This window comes from Rana temporaria, chromosome 5, assembly GCF_905171775.1.
Source record: "Rana temporaria chromosome 5, aRanTem1.1, whole genome shotgun sequence".
Taxonomy (NCBI): domain Eukaryota; kingdom Metazoa; phylum Chordata; class Amphibia; order Anura; family Ranidae; genus Rana; species Rana temporaria.
Window position 1 is genome coordinate 341662640 of NC_053493.1, and position 20013 is coordinate 341682652.

A 20013-nucleotide genomic window follows, 5' to 3' on the forward strand; every position below is an offset into this window, starting at 1 on the left:
CATAATGTGACGACCAAGTGACGACGGTCAGTCGTTCAGGGTTCACAACACCAGCAGCCCGACGTCCAGATCGGTTTACAGCTGTTGGCATCTGGTGCTTCAGAAAGATTAGTTCTGCAACCTTCCACACAAAGTCCGCATGGACCATAGGCCTGTCACTTTTTTTTCCATCAGAATTAAGGCATTCCAGAGGCACTGTTCCAGAAGATGCCGGAATATTTTTTATAGTATTTTTTTTGTTGCTTCCTCATGGCTGGATAAAAGGTCATGGCCTGGTCAGCTCTGTCCACACCTCCCATGGTGTGGTTGTAGTCGAACACAACCTGTGGCTTTATCTCATACTTTCCACCTTTGGTGTGTACCATTACGGTCAAGGTGTTATGAATGGTACTCGTCTTGGCACACGTCTTTTTTGTCTCGCCACTTCAGTGCCATCATTTTCCCTTTCTGCCGGGCAACTACTTCTGCCCCAAGCTTTTTATTGGCAATGGTTGACGGCATGTCACGCCGGTTAGGCCTTGCGGTCCCATATGCGTCCGTCTTGTTCAGGAGAAGGAACTCATAGAGTTATGGGGACGTATAAAAATTGTCTGTGGTGACACAGTAGCCCTGGTTCAGCAATGAAGCGGTTGTCATTCTAAAACCGCTGAATCGCTGGCAGAATTTGGTCCCTTTCCCGGTGTACAGGACCAAATTCCAGATGTACCCAGAGCTGGATTCACATTCACAATTACTTTATGCCAAATCAAGCTTTGGAGCTGGATGAGAACTCTCATCAAAGTCTTCATTATTTGCAAAGTGCAAATATTTCATAATTAGCAAAAATGTATATTCCGACATGACGGTGTGGCCAATATTTTGTTGGTTGTCCAGTACCATTTCTGCAGGGGTTTCCCCACCACTCCCCGAAAAATTTTAAGGCCAAGAAACTTCCAGATGTCCTCACTGGTTACTGGTTCCCATTTTCTGTGCCTTGAAAATCGCTGATGGGTAGCAGCTTGTTGCTCATGGTAGCGATTCGTCTCCAAAACAATTTTGGCGATAACTTCATCCGTCAAAAAAAGTTGGAGGTATGCCAAGGGATTGTCATCCTCAACATCCACTTTGATCTGTAAACGGAAATCTTGGTGGCGCTACGTGCTCTGTACCGCAATCAATTGAGCACTAAGTCTGCACATCGTTGGGCACAGTCCCAGGATCATCGCTGAAATCACTTTCTGCATCTGATGACGAACTTCCCCACGAGTCGCTGTCACTCAACTCCTCTGCAAGCGATTCTGTATCGCTGTCGCATATCGATTTTGAGGTAGAGGCGCGCTTTTTTGATGCCATGGTCGCTGTGCAGTTTACAGTCACAAAGTACAGTAAATCTGCAGACAAGGGCACTGGAGAAAGCACTGGAGGGCAATCTAAGGTCACTGTATTTTATTTTTTATTGTAATCCAATAGGATTACATTGTATCAGTGTGTTTTACTTAATACTGTGTTTGAATTTGGTGCCGTTCTGCCCCCCTGCGTCGCGACGCTCGCAGGGAAGGGAATCAGGGGAACATACAGTGGAAGATCCGACCGCCGTGCACTGCGGAAATTCATTGCTGGATCCCAGGGAAAAGGTAAGTAACCTTTTCCAGCATTCAGCGAGGGAATCCTGAGTGTGGCTCAGGGTTACCGATAATAGCACAGAAATCTCACCCGAGAACTTTTGATGTGTTTAGTTTTGGTGTTACCAGTGAAATGGTTGTTAGTTCATAATGAAAATACACTTGACACTACAAGTATTACACTAGGAAAAACTAGGAGACAACTAAAATCAACACAAGCAAGACATCAAAAATTTTATTTCAACAGATTTCTTTATGTTTTTTCTTAAAATAATGAAGTTACACATTGGCTGGCATAGGAATGGCCCCCCTACCAGAGAAATACTTCACATACATATCCAAGACTGCATGGGCACTTTGGGGGGCAAGCCAGTACGGGCCTGTTCTAGGCCCGACAAGGCGATTTCACCTAAGGCAAGTCCGGACTCGGGCCCAACTGTGGCCATATAAGTAGGAGACTGTCTCCTTAAGAAATGATGTAGAATACAGCAACAAAAAATAATGTAGTTCCATTTATATTCCGCCATGTGCATAGAGGTTAAAAACAGGCGGAACCGGCTGGACATTATCCCAAAGGCCTTCTCCACAACTCTTTGGGCTCTGGCCAGCCGGTAGTTTAATACCCACCTCTCTGGGTTGAAGGACCGCTGGGGGATTGGCCTCATGAGATGCGGTCCCAGGCCAAAGGCTTCATCAGCCAGAAATACAAACATTCTCTGCATCCGGTGGCAATGCAATATCATCACTCTGGAGACGAAGCGCAAACTCCGTCTACCTGAAGGCTCCCCCATCCGACATCCGGCCGTTCTTCCCCACATCCACAAAGAGGAACTCATACTGTGCTGACACCACCGCCATCAGCACAATACTATTAAACCCCTTGTAGTTGTAGTATTGGGAACCAGAACGGGGTGGTGGCACGATGCGGACGTGCTTCCCGTCAATGGCTCCACCGCAGTTGGGGAAGTCCCACCGCGTAGCAAACTCCGATTCCACAGTCTGCCATTCCTGTGGCGTGGAGGGAAGCTGTGGAATCAAACTAGATAAAAAAATGAGTACTTTTGCACAAAACATTGCAAGCAGATTATACAAAAACATTATTGGCCAACATCATTCTAACATTTATTTAAAGGAGCATTCAAAAACAAAAATATAAGGCCCAATTATCACATTCCTCATCCCCTCTGATGGACCCCTGGAATTTTTTTAGGGGGGGGGCTAGATGAGTTTGGGACCTAAAAAAAAAAAAATAAGGTAAAAGCTATACTTTAAAACACATTTTAGGGGGTGGGGGGAGGATAAATCACTACAATGGATCTTGCAAAATACATTGGGAAGTGACTAGGCTAGGTGTGTTTGGGCCCAGGATAGCATGCTTGAGAGGTTAGTGAAGGGAAATATGCATCTAGGCCAAAAAAGGAGCATTAAAAGCTTTGGGGCAAAGGGGACATTCACAGCATATTGCAAACATGGTAATTAGGGAAAGAGGAAATACATACAATACATTAAATACATTGAATACATTGAATGTGATATTAAAGAAGAAAACATATCCTCATATAGTCCTCCTGCAGGACTTGGATTTTAGCAGAACAGGTATCTGGGATTATGAGGCCAAGAGCCTGGGGGAGATGCCTGTCCTGCCTGTCGTGAAAGTCCTGCAAGCTTCTCCCAGTTGCCAGAAAGCGTAACATGGCAACTAGCCTCTGCGCTGGTGGCTTCCCACATAACGGTGTCCTGACTGATGATATAGGGCGACACCAAAGCCAAGAGCTGCTGGAAAACGGGGTCAGACATCCTAAGGAAATTCCTGTAATCATCAGGATTATTCTCCTGGATCTCCCGCAGCAGAGGCATATGAGAGAATTGGTTCCTACGGTGCAACCAATTCTTTGTCCATGAACGCCTCCTGACCCTGCTCATGGCCTCGTCTAGGCCTGCAACATGGCTAGAAAACAAACGTTTAATCAGAATGAACAAACTAAACAGAACGTACTGAAGAACAGCAAGGCCTATGAAGAATGACCTGAAAATCAGAAACGAGCGGACAGGAATGCACTTAAAAACAAATACGACCTGACCACACGCCCTTAAACCCACGATACAAACCCACAAGCACAAACTGAACTGCAGAAAACGATCTGAAAGCACGAGATTAGCAAAAGCAGCCCCAAGGGTGGCGCCAATGGAATGGAACTTCCCCTTTATAGTGCCGTTGTACGTGTTGTACGTCACCGCGTTTCAGAACGACTAGATTTTGTCTTGCCAGTGTGTATGCAAAGAAAGCTTGACAAGAATCTCGACAAGCCTGACAAGAACCTGGTTCTTACTCGGTTCGTACTCGGTCGTGTGTACAAGGCCTTATTGTGGTATTTTTCCTGAAATGCCTCAATCAGAAAAAAATACCACATTATGGACACTAGATGGATCTGAAAATTAAAAGAAACCACTATACAGAGAGCGAAAAGGTATTTGATCCCCCGCTGATTTTGGCATAAACTCAACCCACCATGTTTGGAGGAGGAGGAATGCTGCCTATAACTCCAAGAACACCATCCCCACCATCAAATATGGTGGTGGAAACATTATGCTTTGGGGGTTTTTTTCTGTTAGGGGGACAGGACAACTTCATCGCATCAAAGGGACGATAAACGGGGTCGTGGATGGGTATTCCAGCATGACAATGACCCAAAATACACAGCCAAGGCAACAAAAGAGTGGCTCGAGAAGAAGCACATTAAGCTCAAGGACTTGCCTAGCTAGTCTCCAGACCTTAATCTCATAGACAATATGTGAAGGGATCTGATGGTTTGAGTTATCAAAAGTCAGCCTCAGAACCTTAATGACTTGGAGAAGATCTGCAAAGAGGAGTGGGACAAAATCCCTCCTGAGATGTGTGCAGCAAACATGGTGGCCAATTACAAGAAATGTCTGATTGCCAACAAGGATTTTGACTCCAAGTACTTAGTGATGTTTTGCAAAGGGTTTAAATACTTATTTCACTCATTAAAATGCAAATAAATGTATAAAGTTTTTCTGGATATTTTTGTTGTTGTTCTGTCTCTCACTGTTAAAATAAACCTACCATTAAAATTATAGACTGATCATTTCGTTGTCAGTGGGCAAATATACAAGTTCAGCAGGGATTAAATACCCCCCCCCATGGTAAAAATTCATCAAATATTGATAAATGCTTGTCACATTTGTCAAAAAAATGTTTTAAAATACCCTTAGTTTGTGGGCAGGTTTTTCAGAGTCAAGGCAGCAACATTGTTTTTGGGGAGAGAAGATAATTGTATGCATGTGAAGTGGAAACGGGTCAGGAAGTCGTGTAAATCAGCAGGCAGGGATGACAACACTGGTTAAGATTTCAGTACAGCAAGGGCAGTATACTCAAACAGGACATTAGGAGCACATTAGATTTCTGTCAGATCAACAGGTATTTTTCTGTACATAAATCTGAGAGTACAAAATCTGGTGCAGCTGTGCATGATAGACAATCCGCTCCTAACTTCAGCTTGTTCAATTAATCTTTTAGAAAAAAAAAACTGGAAGCCGATTGGTGTCTATGCAGAGCTGAATCAGATTTTGCACTCGCCAGTTTTAGTAAATCCACTCCAACGTTTTTTAAAAGGTATACATCACAGAAAAAAATTGCATGTATAGCTGAGATGTGCTGGACTTTTTTTTTTTCTTTATATATTAAATAGCATTTTCCTGTCACCTTTTAACATGTTGGCGTTGATTAGCTTTAAATAATTTAATCAATAGGAAAACCACTGTTAAAGTGATACGATTTGACCCTGTTGAGGTGGCACCCTCTAAAGTGAATATGGAACAAGATTCTTACCTTGTTTACTGGCTCCTGTTGCCTCCTAAAGTTGTAGAAATAGTGCACTAATTAATGACCTGCATCTCCTCAGACTTACACCAGTGTCCACTTCTGTAGGCAAAGGTAGCATATTCTGGGGTGATATCTAAACTTCACAAAAAATGTCCATCAAATATAGTGCTGCTATAGCTGATGAAATAGAAAGAATGTCCCTGTACATTATCGATGAAACCTGCTCTTAGTGAGTTTAAAAGCCAAACAAATACTCTAGACGAATTGCTGCTTTGTTGCTGGTTACTGTTTCAATCAAACTGGGTTTATTTAAAATCAAATGTAATGAACAGTAATGCACGTTCCCCCCTTTTGCTTGTCAGTATCAAGCAAATAACAAGATTTTTATTTTTTTATTTCTTTTACAATATTTTTTGGGACTTAATGGATTTCTGAAAAGAGCAAAAAACAGAAGCAATCTAGCAAGTGATTTAACAAAAACCACTATACTACTGTGGATGCAGTATATAACACATTTGCTTTGAATCGAGGTTCTTCACCATATGGTGTACAATATATGACTCAGAGTGTGTCTTTATTTTAAGTTGCTGGGACTAGCACATGACAGTTAAGTAAAAATTTTGATTGTATAAGTGGTTTCACAGCAATCTTCAAGCATAAATAAACTAGTAAAGCACATATTTTCTATCTAGCCTCTCCTTTCATCTTTGCTGAAGAAAGCCATGTATGCAGTGTATTAGAAAAATAAAGCATGTTTTGAAAGTGGCAATTGCATGTACCATCTTATACTTTTCTAAAGTAATGCACATATCAGGCTAGATGAAAGCAAAAGTGTTTTCATCAAAGGTCTCCATTTAGACTTTGCAAGAACTTGTTAGATTGCAATAATTTTAGGCTATTATTTTGTTTGTGCTAGAAGAAAAAATATATATGCCTATAATTATCAACAAGCAATTCATTGGCCAGTAAACATTCTATTAAAAAGTATTTTGTTACACTGTATTTTAGTAATAGGTATTTCCTATTTTTAACAGATAAAAATATAGTTCACAATTTCTCTTAGATTGGTTGTCCATTCTGACTGAAGCCTCGTACACACGATCGAGAATCTCGTCAGGAAAAACCTGTAGTTTTCCCTGACGAGATTCTTGGCAAGAAACTCTTGCCGCCAGAGTGTACAGAATTTCGTTTCAAAAGAACCTCGGTTCTCTTGAAAGGAAAGAACATGGTGACGTCATCGCGTTCGACGAGCATGCGCATGTCACATTCAATGCCGTCGCCGCCATCTTGCTTCACCCTACCTATGCCGTGGAAGCTACCGCGCATGCGTCAAAGTCATTTCGAGCATGCACGGGTTTCCATGGCGACAGGTAAGTATACACTCTCGGGTTTCTCGTTGGGAAACAGGCCGACAAGAATCTCGGCGAGAAAAAAAGAGAGCAGGTTCTCTTTTTTTCTCGTCGAGATTCTGGCCAGATTTCCAGACGAGAAACCTAAATGCCTCGTACACACGAACTGGAATCTCGACAAGAAGCAGTTTTATTGCTGGTTTTTGCCAGTCGTATGTATGAGGCCTAATGCCGCGTACACACGATAATTTTTCGGCATTTGAAAAACGAAGTTTTTAAACAATGACATTTAAAATGATCGTGTGTGGGCTTCACATAATTTTTTGGGTTCTGAAAAACGACCAAAAAAAATTCGAACATGATGCGTTTTTTAACGACGTTTTAAACAATGTCATTTTTCGGGTTGAAAAAAATGATCGTGTGTGGGCTAAAATGACGATAAAAACCTGCGCATGCTCAGAAGCAAGTTATGAGACAGGAGTGCTTGTTCTGGTAAAACTAGCGTTCATAATGGAGTAAGCACATTCACCACGCTGTAACAGACAGAAAAGCGCAAATCGTATTTTACTAACATGAAATCAGCTAAAGCAGCCCCAAGGGTGGCGTCATCCGAATGGAACTTCCCCTTTATAGTGCCGTTGTATGTGTTGTACGTCACCGCGCTTTGCTAGAGCATTTTTTTTAACGATCGTGTGTGGGCAACGTCATTTTAATGATGAAGTTGGAAAAAAATTTTTTCTAGAGGCTGAAAAACTTTGTTTTTTACAAGCCGAAAAATGATCGTGTGTATGCAGCATAAGTGTTAGTCTCATCATTTTCCTTTGCACCCTTTTTTCCTGCTGCTGTTCTAGACATAGGCATCAAGGTAAAATATAATTCACTAGGTTTATACAAATGGTATTGTGTGCATAACTGAACCTTAACTCAGTTGTTAGAAAGTGTGATCTAAAGTTTTTTTTAAAGTTGACCTTCAGGCAAACAGAAGAAAATACATGTAAGGTAGCTCCTCTCCCTCTATGGGCGCTTCAGCGCCGTAGTGTGTTCCACAGTGGAACGCATACGACGCTCGTGCGATCACGTCATCGCCCGGCGCCATGATGCGTTCCATCCTGGAACGCGGAAGTGTGTCTTATACAGCGCTCTATTTTGAATCTGACTGCAATGTGTTACACCTGATCTCCTGCCTATAAAGGCCTGCATAGGAGATACAGGTGTTGTTCTATTATTGCCAGCCATATCCCAGCCATTGTCAGCCGTATGTCAGTTGTGGAGCAGTGCTAGAGTGAGCTACAGCTTGTTAGCATGGAGGCCCTGTTACACCAGCCCTTTCCCGAGCTCCCTATGCTGCAACACCATTCCTGGAAACCACTACTCCTTTGCTGCTGATCTCTTCTCTGCAATACAGCTCTCTGCAAAACAACTACAGGACATTTGGCAACCTTCCTCTTTCATGAGAACTTCTCTCCTATCCTTAGAAGCTACAAACAGATAAGTAACCCTTGCTACATTTATAGTCATATAGAAGATCTACTATTAGTGTTTCAACTGCTATTACATATGCCATCTGCTTATCAACATGTTATATGGGAGATACTACTATGCTAAATCCTGCTAGCTAAATACTAACTAAAAGGCTCAGCAACCTACAACATACCAATGCTATGTCTATCTAATATATGCAGCTATAAATACCTCATCTATGCATACTACATACCTGAGCTATACTGCCTCCCTCTTGCAACTAATAATGGGCTATACTGCCTCTCTCAAGCAATACTAATGTCTCAATAGGAATTACTTCAAGTATGCTACTGTAATTACCTAAACTACTTTACTACGTATACGCAGGTGCTATTACGTTACTATAGTACATGCAGGATACAAGTACCCAGTTGTTACTACAACTCTCAAATAATACGAGCTTGGCATGAGTACAAATGTCTTGTAGGCCTCGGCCTAATAGTTCGAACTTGTTATCCTTAAAACTTTTCTTGGCTAAGGGTTGATGCTGTTTCGTGGCATCTCCCTTAGCTGTAAGGTGCAGGTGATATCATGTAGAGAACCTCCAGACTCCTGTTGCTAGGAGCGACGCCTGGGGTTCCTTACTGTAATCACATGCATGTAGAGGTGTATTGGAATAGAGTCCTTAAAGCTAAAGTATATATTTTAATCGCTAAGGTCTGGTCGCATGTTGTAATGCTCCCATCCTTAGTAAATCAATGTCCTTTTATATGTGACAAGAAAATGATGATGTAGAGAACCCCCCAAACTCCTGTTGCTAGGAGTGACGCCTGGGGCTAATACTGAGTTGTTGCATACAGAAGCGCATTGAGGTACTTGTATCCGCAGTGATTCACTCCGTTTCTCCAGTGCTGTTACAATGTATAAAACATGAGAAAGACTGAAAAAAAAAAAGGAAAAAAGGAAAGAAGAAAATAAAAGGTGGCTCCCCCCCAAAACGGCCATATCAACACCCAGATACATCATTCAAACAGAGGATTGAAGGTACCTTATCCAGGGATTTCAAACCTTTATAAAACTGGTTTGTTTAACCCTCAAAATACTCACCAGCTTCTTATGAAGCATGATCCAAGATATTCTATGTTTGACCAACAGGAAGGAAACAACGGGGATTATTCATACCCGCGCTATGGTGATTTTTAGCAGCCAACAAAATAAAATAAAAAAACAAATGTTCGAAGATGTCTGGGGATTTCATCCGAAAGATCAGTAAACAGTGCCACCCTGGCATTTCTGGATATATTGACTCCGGTTACTAGTTACGAGTAAAGATGGTTGAATATTCTTATACAAAATATCTGAATCCTCAGACAGGACCACCAGATGTGAAACATGCTTCTCTCCTGCCGACACCCTTGGAAGCACTGAGGGGAGGCATCAGGATATATTTTTGATAACCGCATTGGGACTAAATACCGAGGGGCAGATCCACATACATCTGCGCCGGGCACAGCGTATCTAAGATACGCTACGCCTGCTGTAACTTACTTTTGTTTGGTTTGAATCCTCAACGAATTTGCGCCGTAAGTTACGGTGGCGTAGTGTATCTGTTGCGGCGTAAGGGCGCGGAATTCAAATGGAAGTGATGGGGGTGTGTTTTATGTTAATACGTCGTGACCCGACGTAAACAACGTTTTTTTTTAACTGCGCATGCGCCGTCCCTGGGGGTATCCCAGTGCGCATGCTCGAAATTAAACCAGAACAAGCCAATGCTTACGACAGTGACATCATTCTACACAAATTCCTATTCAAGAACGACTTACGCAAACGATGCAAAAAATTCAAAATTGTACGCGGGAAGGACAGCCATACTTAACATTGAGTACGCCTCAGAACATCAGCTTTAACTATACGCCGGAAAAAGCCGAACGCAAACGACGGAAAAAAATGCGCCGGGCCGACGTATGTCGATGGATCGCCGTAAATAGCTAATTTGCATACTCGATGCGGATTTCGACGGAAACGCCACCTAGCGGCCGCCCAAAAATTGCATCTAAGATCCGAAGGCATACGAGATGCCATCGTATCTTGTTTTGAGGATTCAAAACAAAGATACGACGCAGGAATTTTGAAATTGCGCCGGCATATCAATAGATACGCCAGCGTAATTTCTTTGTGGATCTGCCCCCAACAGGATAAAATGTTATAATTTGCTTCGACCAATGTGGTGTTGAGAATCCCCTTGTGCAATATGGTTGACCATCGCACCTCCTCCTCCAGGACCGCCTCCCATGCAACCTGATGAATACATTTTCTAGTAGGACTAGAGAACAAGGATTTCTGAGATACCTCCTCTAGATCCAGGATCTTTCAAGCATCTATTTTCATAAATGGTCCTCAAGGACATGTCATCTACATCCCATTCAGTAGTCTTTAAAAAATGTGTAATTTGGCATTTAATGCATAAAAAATGCATTGTTTTCTTGAAATAAAGCTCATGAGGTCGCTTTTTTTGCCAATCGTACTTTGCAACATACAATACCTTGTGATAAAATGGGTTGCACTGCACAGCAACAAACATAGGGTGTTAGCATGATCTGGCACTATTCAAAACAAGAATATTCGCCCTGTCCTTTTTTTGGAGCTATACTGACATTGAGCAATGTAGCTCAAAGCAGGTGGTGTAAATGAGCCCTAAATCAGAGTGAAACCAATGGCCATGCTTGTTTCAGGTCAATGACTAAGGCTGCCCTTGCATTAACCAATTTTCTTTCCTTTAACCACAGATTGAAGGAAAGAAAATTGCTTGAATCCCACATCAACAAATTCAGTGTGCTATTATATGGTAACAGCGGGAGGTTTAACCACCATCATAAGTCAATTATTACTGCTGCCGGCTGGTTGTATCAATATATCGACTACAGTACAATCAACCTGCCCATAGGAGGATCAAAATTCAGACGGTTCCTGCCAAACGGGGTAGATTTTGATCGGTATATGGCCAACTTAAGACACTATTGAAGCCACTGGATCAGCATGACAGCTAGACATCTAGGGGGCAGATCCACAAAGAGAGTACGCCAGTGTATCTAGTGATACGCCGGCGTACTTTCAAATTTCCCGTGTCGTATCTTTGTTTTGAATCCTCAAAACAAGATACGACGGCATCTGGGTTAGATCCGACAGGCGTACGTCTTCGTACGCCTTCGGATCTTAGATGCAATTCTTCGGCGTCCGCTGGGTGGCGTTCCCGTCGTATTCCGCGTTGAGTATGCAAATTAGCTATTTCCGACAATCCACGAACGTACGAGCGGCCGTCGCATTCTTTTACGTCGTTTCCGTTCGGCTTTTTTCGGCATATAGTTAAAGCTGCTATTTGGTGGCGTACGCAATGTTAAGTATGGCCGTTGTTCCCGCGTCGAATATGAAAATATTTTATTTTGTTTGTGTAAGTCGTCCGTGAATGGGGCTGGACGTAATTTACGTCCACGTCAAAACAATGACGTCCTTGCGACGTCATTTAGCGCAATGCACGGCGGGAAATTTACGGCCGGCGCATGCGGAGTCCGTTTGGTGCGGGGACGCGCTTCATTTAAATGAAACATGCCCCCTACTCGCCGATTTGAATTACGCGCCGTTACGCCGTGAGAGATACACTACGCCGCCGTAACTTACGGCGCAAATTCTTTGTAGATTCAAAGATTAAAAAAGTAAGTTACAGCGGCGTAGCCTATCTCACATACGCTGCGCCTATGCAATTGTACGAGGATCTGCCCCCTAGAGTTTTCGGAAGAAGCCAACAAGGACATCCTCTGTACTTCTCTCAATGGAAGTTTCTTCTCCTGAAGCACTGCATTTTCATACCTGCTAGGTTATACACAAAGAGAAACCAAGCTGAAATATTCTGTGTGGCAATTAACATTATAATGGGCCTATTTTGTATAAGTTATTTTAACCACTTAAGCCCCGGACCAATATGCTGCTAAATGCCCAAAGGCATTTTTACAATTCGGCACTGCGTCGCTTTAACAGACAATTGCGCGCTCGTGCGACGTGGCTCCCAAACAAAATTGGTGTCCTTTTTTCCCCACAAATAGAGCTTTCTTTTGGTGGTATTTGATCACCTCTGCGTTTTTTTTTTTTTTTGCGCTATAAACAAAAATAGAGTGACAATTTTGAAAAAAATTCAATATTTTTTACTTTTTGCTGTAATAAATATCCCCCAAAAACATATATAATTTTTTTTTCTCCTCAGTTTAGGCCGATACGTATTCTTCTACCTATTTTTGGTAAAAAAAAATCGCAATAAGCGTTTATCGATTGGTTTGCGCAAAATTTATAGCGTTTACAAAATAGGGGATATTTTTATTGCATTTTTATAAAAAAAATATTTTTTACTACTAATGGCGGCGATCAGCGAATTTTTTCGTGACTGCGACATTATGGCGGACACTTCGGACAATTTTGACACATTTTTGGGACCATTGTCATTTTCACAGCAAAAAATGCATTTAAATTGCATTCTTTATTGTGAAAATGACAGTTGCAGTTTGGGAGTTAACCACAGGGGGCGCTGAACGTGTTAGGCTTCACCTAGTGTGTGTTTACAACAGTAGGGAGGTGTGGCTGTAGGTCTGACGTCATCGATTGTGTCTCCCCTATAAAGGGGATGACACGATCGATGCGCCGCCACAGTGAAGCACGGGGAAGCCGTGTTTACATACGGCTCTCCCCGTTCTTCAGCTCCGGGGAGAGATTGCGACAGAGCGGCTATAAACGAATAGCCGCGCCGTCGTCCCGGATCGCTCCCCGAGGGAATCCGCCCGCCGCACGCAGCAGGGGGGGTCCCAAACGGACCCCCGACCCGCAGAAAGGCAAGGACGTATATATACGTCCTTCTGCCTGTCCGTGCCATTTTGCGCACGTAAATAGTCGTGCGGCGGGCGTTAAGTGGTTAAAACTAGTTGCTAGCTATCATTGAAGAAAACAGACCTTGAGATAGACCTGAGAAAACAGTGTCTTGCAATAAAGAGATAAAGAAGAAAATCATAAATGTTTACCTCCTGAATCTTGATTAGTATGTTATATTTAAAGCTTCAATGACAAAGCATCAGTGTAATTCTTTCTGCTCCACTACAGAAAAGACTCCATCAATGACCTCAAAAGGCCTTTAAACCGGAACACCACAAACTTCTTTTCAGCAGAAGTTCTCAAGTTCTTGAATACTAGTCATGAATTACTGTCTTAGCTCAAATAACACTTCAATAAATCCAGCCTTAAGTGAGTCAAAAGAGCCATATCACTGAATGAATCATATAATTTCCTTTTTTTTGCTAGACAAAAATATACATCACATTCTACAAATTGTTCCCTGTCATGTGTCTTTTTCTGAAAAGCCTTTGATGTTTGCAAAATACAGCTCACGATAAGAAGCAGCAACTAGTAGCTTACCAAATTGCCCAAAAAGTATATAATGGATTAAATATGAAATTGAATGTATACCTGATTTATATCACACCGTTCCAGCAAAAGGTGGGCTTTCATATTCAAATCAGTTCTGATGAGCTTTCATAAATGCTTGTGCTTTTGTTCTGAGCAGCTCCTTTTTTTTACATCACAATTTACTCCAATGCACTAGATTATATGCAGTAGTTGAGAAAGTCATAGGACCAATTTGTCAAAAGGAACTTTTCTGATGCAGCATTAGGAAATAGGTTTGTGATTAATGTCAATGATAGCTGCGGACTGTCCTTAGTAGCATATGATTTATTCAAAAGTGAAAGAACAAAACAAATAAAAATGCATTAAATCAATGCAGTGTTTTTTTTTATTTGTTTTTCGACAGTCTTGACAAGTGCTCCCCTTCAGTTATTATTCATGACTGTGACTTTACAGGCGAGTTTATTCTTAATGGCCCAGCTTTGTATTTCTTTACTAGAGACATTATAAATGTGTCAGGTGAAACTAAACGTACTGTGCTGTGAGATGAAACTGAAATTTTAAATTATATTTTTGGCTAAAAGAATATTTTTATTATTTGTAAGCTCTCAATGATCTCTGTGTACTGTATATACTGAGTGGTCACTTGAATATCCAGAGCAAAGTCTATAGTGAGATGGACACAGAAGGAACCAAAAAATACATCTATTTAAAGAACTTTAAAGACAAGACGAAGCTATATACATACCATTGCTTCTGACATAAATCTAGAAATAAAGGGTTTATAATATTAGGTGAAACCATATAAGTCCTTCTTTGCCCATGTGCATCAGAAACGAATATTTTATCAAATACAATGTTCAGTCATTTACTTCAGCTTGCACACACCGTTGTTGGTCACTTGGCCCTCAGCATTACAAGGTGTAAGAGTTGTGTGAGTGCTGTAAACCAGCAGCTCTTTTACATGGTCTTGACTGCTATTGAAAAAAAAAGGATTTATTTTGAAAGTGGTGACATAAAAATCAATTCTGTTTTAAAAAAGGCGCACTCTATTTTAAAAGGTTGCTGGGGCACAAGAGGGCAAACTGCAGGTAAGAAATGCAGTTACCAACAACAGCCTCTCAGATCTTTCCATCATAGGTAAATGCCTAGCCGTTCAAAGAATGCAAAGTTCCAAAACTTCTGGGTAGCTGAAGATTTCTGTTTAGCCCTGTCCCCATATATTTCTATTTGCCTATTGGTTTGTCAATATAGTGTTCAACCTCACTGGCTTCCCTTTGACAGGGACTTTTTCAAGGCTTCTGCAAGTATGTGCAGGTACTGTGACTGTTTTTACAGGCTAAATATTTTTTTTAGAAAAAAGATATAAACATTTTTTGAGGCTGTAAAGCATTGTACCATCGGACAGCAGATGGCAGGTCTCCTTCAGATCTATCTGTGTGCCTGTATGTGCCTGCACGGGCAAGCAGATACACCGACAGGAAGAATCAATTAACTACCACGGTGCTCCACAGCATTCATTGAGAACTACAAGTCAACAATCACAAATGATGTTAGGGTTTATAGTACATTCACACACAAAGCTGTGTGAATGAATGAATGAATGACTTGGCTGTGTGGGTGGAGCCTGCACGATAACGCTGATTTTAGTGACAGCTAGTATAAGGAACTTCTCCCAGTACTGCTGTCACAGGGAGGGGGAGCGAGGGGGTGAGTGAGTGGGCAGTGGCTAGAGCATTTGGAACATATTACATGTTTCACCCAGAAAATGAGTGAAACGTGTACCATTTTCCCAAGGGTGAACCTATCCTTTAAAGCTGTTCTCCAGGAAACCCAGAGTTAACTGCTTGTTGATATCTAGGGGACTTGGTAAAGCAGTTTTATTTACCTGATCCCCTACTCCTGCAGGCTTCTCTGCACTGCTAGACTGGTCCCCGTAGACTTTTCTCCCTCATGCCCTAGCATTTTAAGCTCCTCTGACATCATCAAGACTGGTGTAGAGACTGTAGCCTTAAATTGGACTTGATGATGCTGAGGAATAGTTCACTGCTGGTGCATGAGGAATTACATCCTGCCAGGGGAGGAGTAGTACACTGGGTAAGTTAAAAATGCTCCCATGCAGTAGATTTGGGCTCCAAGCTTAAAGTAGCTGTAACCTTAAAATATAATTTCACTGCCAGCTTCTCACCTGTATCCAGCAATAACACACTATGTGAGTCTTTTTTAAAAATCGATGCCTCTAAATACCTTTTTTTCAGAGATCTTTAGGCCGGTAACGTGACTCCTGGCCGCTCTCCTATTCCGATCCACAGGCTACAACAGGAGGGGCTGAGGTCTCCCACTAAAGTCAGCTGGGAAGGTCCGTGCTACCCACTCAGTCCCCTACTGCTGTAGCCTGGGGATCGGAGTAGGAGAGCAGTCAGGAGTCATGTGACTGGCCTGAAGATCTCTGAAAAAGGTATTTAGAGGCTTTGTTTTAAAAAAACACTTACACTGTAAGTTATTCCTGGATAAAAGAGAGGGGCTGGCAGTGACATTTTTTAAAATTTATTTTAGTACTAATAGCAACAGGGGGGGTCAGAAAGAGCTCACACAGAACTGAAAGGCAGGGAGGGAGGGGAGTGAGGGAGAGAGGAGACACAGCGGATGATGGAGGCACGTAAGCTGACCACAGTGTCAGGGCTCAGCAGCCATGATAAAAAATGGTCAGTTTACAGAGGGTAGGGCAGAATGAGGCAGGATCAGCAAGGTATTTTACAGCTTACAGAGGGACAGATTAGACAGCACAAGCTCTTTTTCTGTTGTTGTTTAGGGTTACAACCACTTTAAACACCTCTAATGCCCCTGATATGTAAATATTATTAAGCCATTTTTCTATTGTGTTCATGACAAAACCTCCCTCATCTTGTGTTCTTGTGCATGCAATTCAATCGCAATGCCTACTGTGAAGTGTTAACTAAGGTGTATGTAAACTGAAAATCTATTTTCCAGAACGTTATGCTTTTTTCTGATAACAATAATATGCTACCTTGCAATTAACAGCTACATTGCCATTCAGTTGGTTATTGGGCTGCATATTTGATAGACATTATAGGCAGTCAAAAAGTGAACTGATGGAGTGCATACAGCAGACTGCAAATACTGCAGAGGCTAAGCACTGTCAGCCTAAAAAACAGGAAGGGCTGTTATTACCAGGATTCTCAGGAACAAAACTTTTCAAAATATTTACTAAATATGTTTGCTTAATGGCTAAGTTCACCTTAAAAAATAATAAATGCACATTTTTTGCAGGTAACAAAAAAAGATTTGCATTTATTTTTTTTATCTTAGAAATCTATGAAGCATTGCGCCCATGATCAGCAGATCGTAGATACAATGCCAGGCTCCTGCAGACTTTCAGTAGAGCTGTCTGCCTGTACCTACGACATGGTCAGGCAGTAACTGAGTTGCAGGAAGATCATTGAACTATGAGGCCCCATACACACGAGAGGATTTATCCGCAGATACGGTCCAGCGGACCGTATCCGCGGATAAATCCTCTCAAAGATTTCAGAGGATTTCTATGCGATGGCGTGTACACACCATCGCATTGAAATCCGCGCTGAAATCCTCTGCCGATGACGTGTCGCGCCGTCGCCGCTATTATGACGCGGCGACGGGCGCGACGCTGTCATATAAGGAATTCCACGCATGCGTCAAGTCATTACGACGCGTGCGGGGAATCCCTTTAGACGGATGGATCCGGTAAGTCTGTACAGACGAGCGGATCCATCCGTTGGAATGGATTCCAGCAGATGGATTTGTTGAGCATGTCAGCAAATATCCATCTGCTGGAAATCCATCCCAGGGGAGATTTATCTGCGGATAAATATCCCACGGAGTGTACACACCATAGAATCTATCCGCTGAAACCCGTTTGCACGGATTTATCTGCGGATAGATTCTATGGTGTGTATGGGGCCTGAGAGTGCTCACCCTCTGCCTTCATAGTTCATTGAGAACTGCAAGCTGTCAGCAGCAATAGCTGACAGTAGGAGTAGTTCACAGTTTTGCATTTTTTGAATTGTGACAGCAGATGCAGAGGGAGGATCCCCTGGCCATTGTCACAATGGGGGATCGTTTTGGGGTGGTAGCAGGTGACTTAGTAACATGATACATGTTACATCCTAAATATGGGTATAACAGGTAAAATGTTACTAAAGAAGAACTTATCCTTTAAGAAAACATTTACAGTAAGCCATGTTGCCAAACATACTTAGAAATACATTTTGGTTTAAATACACTTTAAAGATATTATCATTGTACCACAGCTCCATTGACAACTCCTTCCTTATAATTCTATCAAAGCCAATGGAACGTCATATTTCCTTTAGGTCTTTTTTTATTTTAATAAAAAATTTAATATTCACTCATGCAAACTGTCTAAAAACTAGAGAAAAACAAAAACACACCAAAAAGGAAAAACTGGGTTGCTGGCATGTGTAAATCATAAACAAAATAAATGATTATGGAATCTGTGCCACCCTATTACATGTACCATAAATCAATGTGTGTAGTATAATGTCTTTTTAGTGCGTAAATAAAATCTTCAGAATACAATAAATACAAAAAAATAAAAATTAGATACAGTGTGTTAAATGTGTATACACATAAGTAAGGTGGTAATTAGTGCATTTAACCACTTCTCTACTTTGGGTGTTTTTCAGATTTGGTGTTTACAAGACTAAAACATTTTTTTTTGCTAGAAAATTACTTAAAACCCCCAAACATTATATATATTTTTTTCTAACACCCTAGAGAATAAAATGGCGATCATTGCAATACTTTTTGTCACACCATATTTGCGCAGCGGTCTTACAAGGGCACTTTTTTTGGAAAAAAAAAACACTTTTTTTAATTAAAAAATAAGACAGCAATAAATTTGGCCCAATTTTTTTATATATTGTGAAAGATAATGTTACGCTGAGTAAAATGATACCCAACATGTTATGCTTAAAAATTGCGCCCGCTTGTGGCATGGCGTCAAACTTTTACCCTTAAAAATCTCGATAGGCGATGTTTAAAAACTTCTATAGGTTGCATTTTTTGAGCTACAGAGGAGGTCTAGGGCTATAATTATTGCTGTTGCTCTAACGATCGCGACGATACCTCACTTGTGTGGTTTGAACACTGGTTTCATATGCGGACGCTACTCACGTATGCGTTCGCTTCTGCGCGCGAGCTCGTCGGGACAGGGCGCTTTACATTTTTTTTTGTTTCTTATTTATTTTTATTTATTTTATTATTTTTTACACTCTAAAAAAATGATCACTTTTATTCCTATTACAAGGAATGTAAACATCCCTTGTAATAGAAAAAAGCATGACAGGTCCTCTTAAATATGGGATCTGGGGTCAAAAAGACCTCAGATCTCATATTTAGACTTGAATGCAAAAAATTAAAAAAAATTAAAATGTTGTCATTTGAAAAAATGACAACAAAAAAATGTCTCTTTAAGACGCTGGGCGGGACTGACATTTTGACGTCACTTCCGCCCAGCAATGCTATGGGGACGGGTGGGGACCATCTTGCCCTCACTCGTATCCCCACACAGCAGGCTGAAGCACCCGATTGCCTCCGCCGATACCAACGGCTCCGGTAAGCGGCGAAGTGCGCGGGAGAGCAGCGGGAGGGGGAGGCCCCCTCCTGCCATCGATAACGGTGATCTCGCTGTGAATCCGCCACGGATACCACTGTTATCTTTTACAGGACCGCTCACACTAAAGATGGATATCTCGGTTGTGGCAGCAGCTGCTGCCGTTACCAAGATATCCATCTTTAAAGTGTCGCTGTATATAGTCGTAAGGCGGTCGGGAAGTGCTATAAGTAAAATATGTGTAAAATGACTCTATAGAGTACTATGAAAATCCATCAGGAAAAAAAAATCTATACAATTGGAATCAGGTATGCTCCCAGTGAAGACAGTGAAGATAGTTCATCAAGAAATTTCCAAACAAAAGTGCACCATGCACAAGCAAGTCTTTCACTGCAAATCACTGTGCATGCTCCCACTTGCTAAAACGGACCCCCTAGGCTTATACCAAGGCAGGTCTACAAGGCTTCTGTAAAATGCTGTATCACTCAAAAGTATGTAGGCCACATCGCTAAATCCAACTGTTTGCGAAAGATGTGCTTCGAGACTGTATCCTAAAAAAGGTAAATGTTTATTGATCATGGATAATTCATTAAACACCAACAACACAATTCATGATGCAGGGATGGTGACTTCTTCAGGAAGGTGTATGAAACATGTTCAAAGATGTCCTCCCCATCTCCTCAT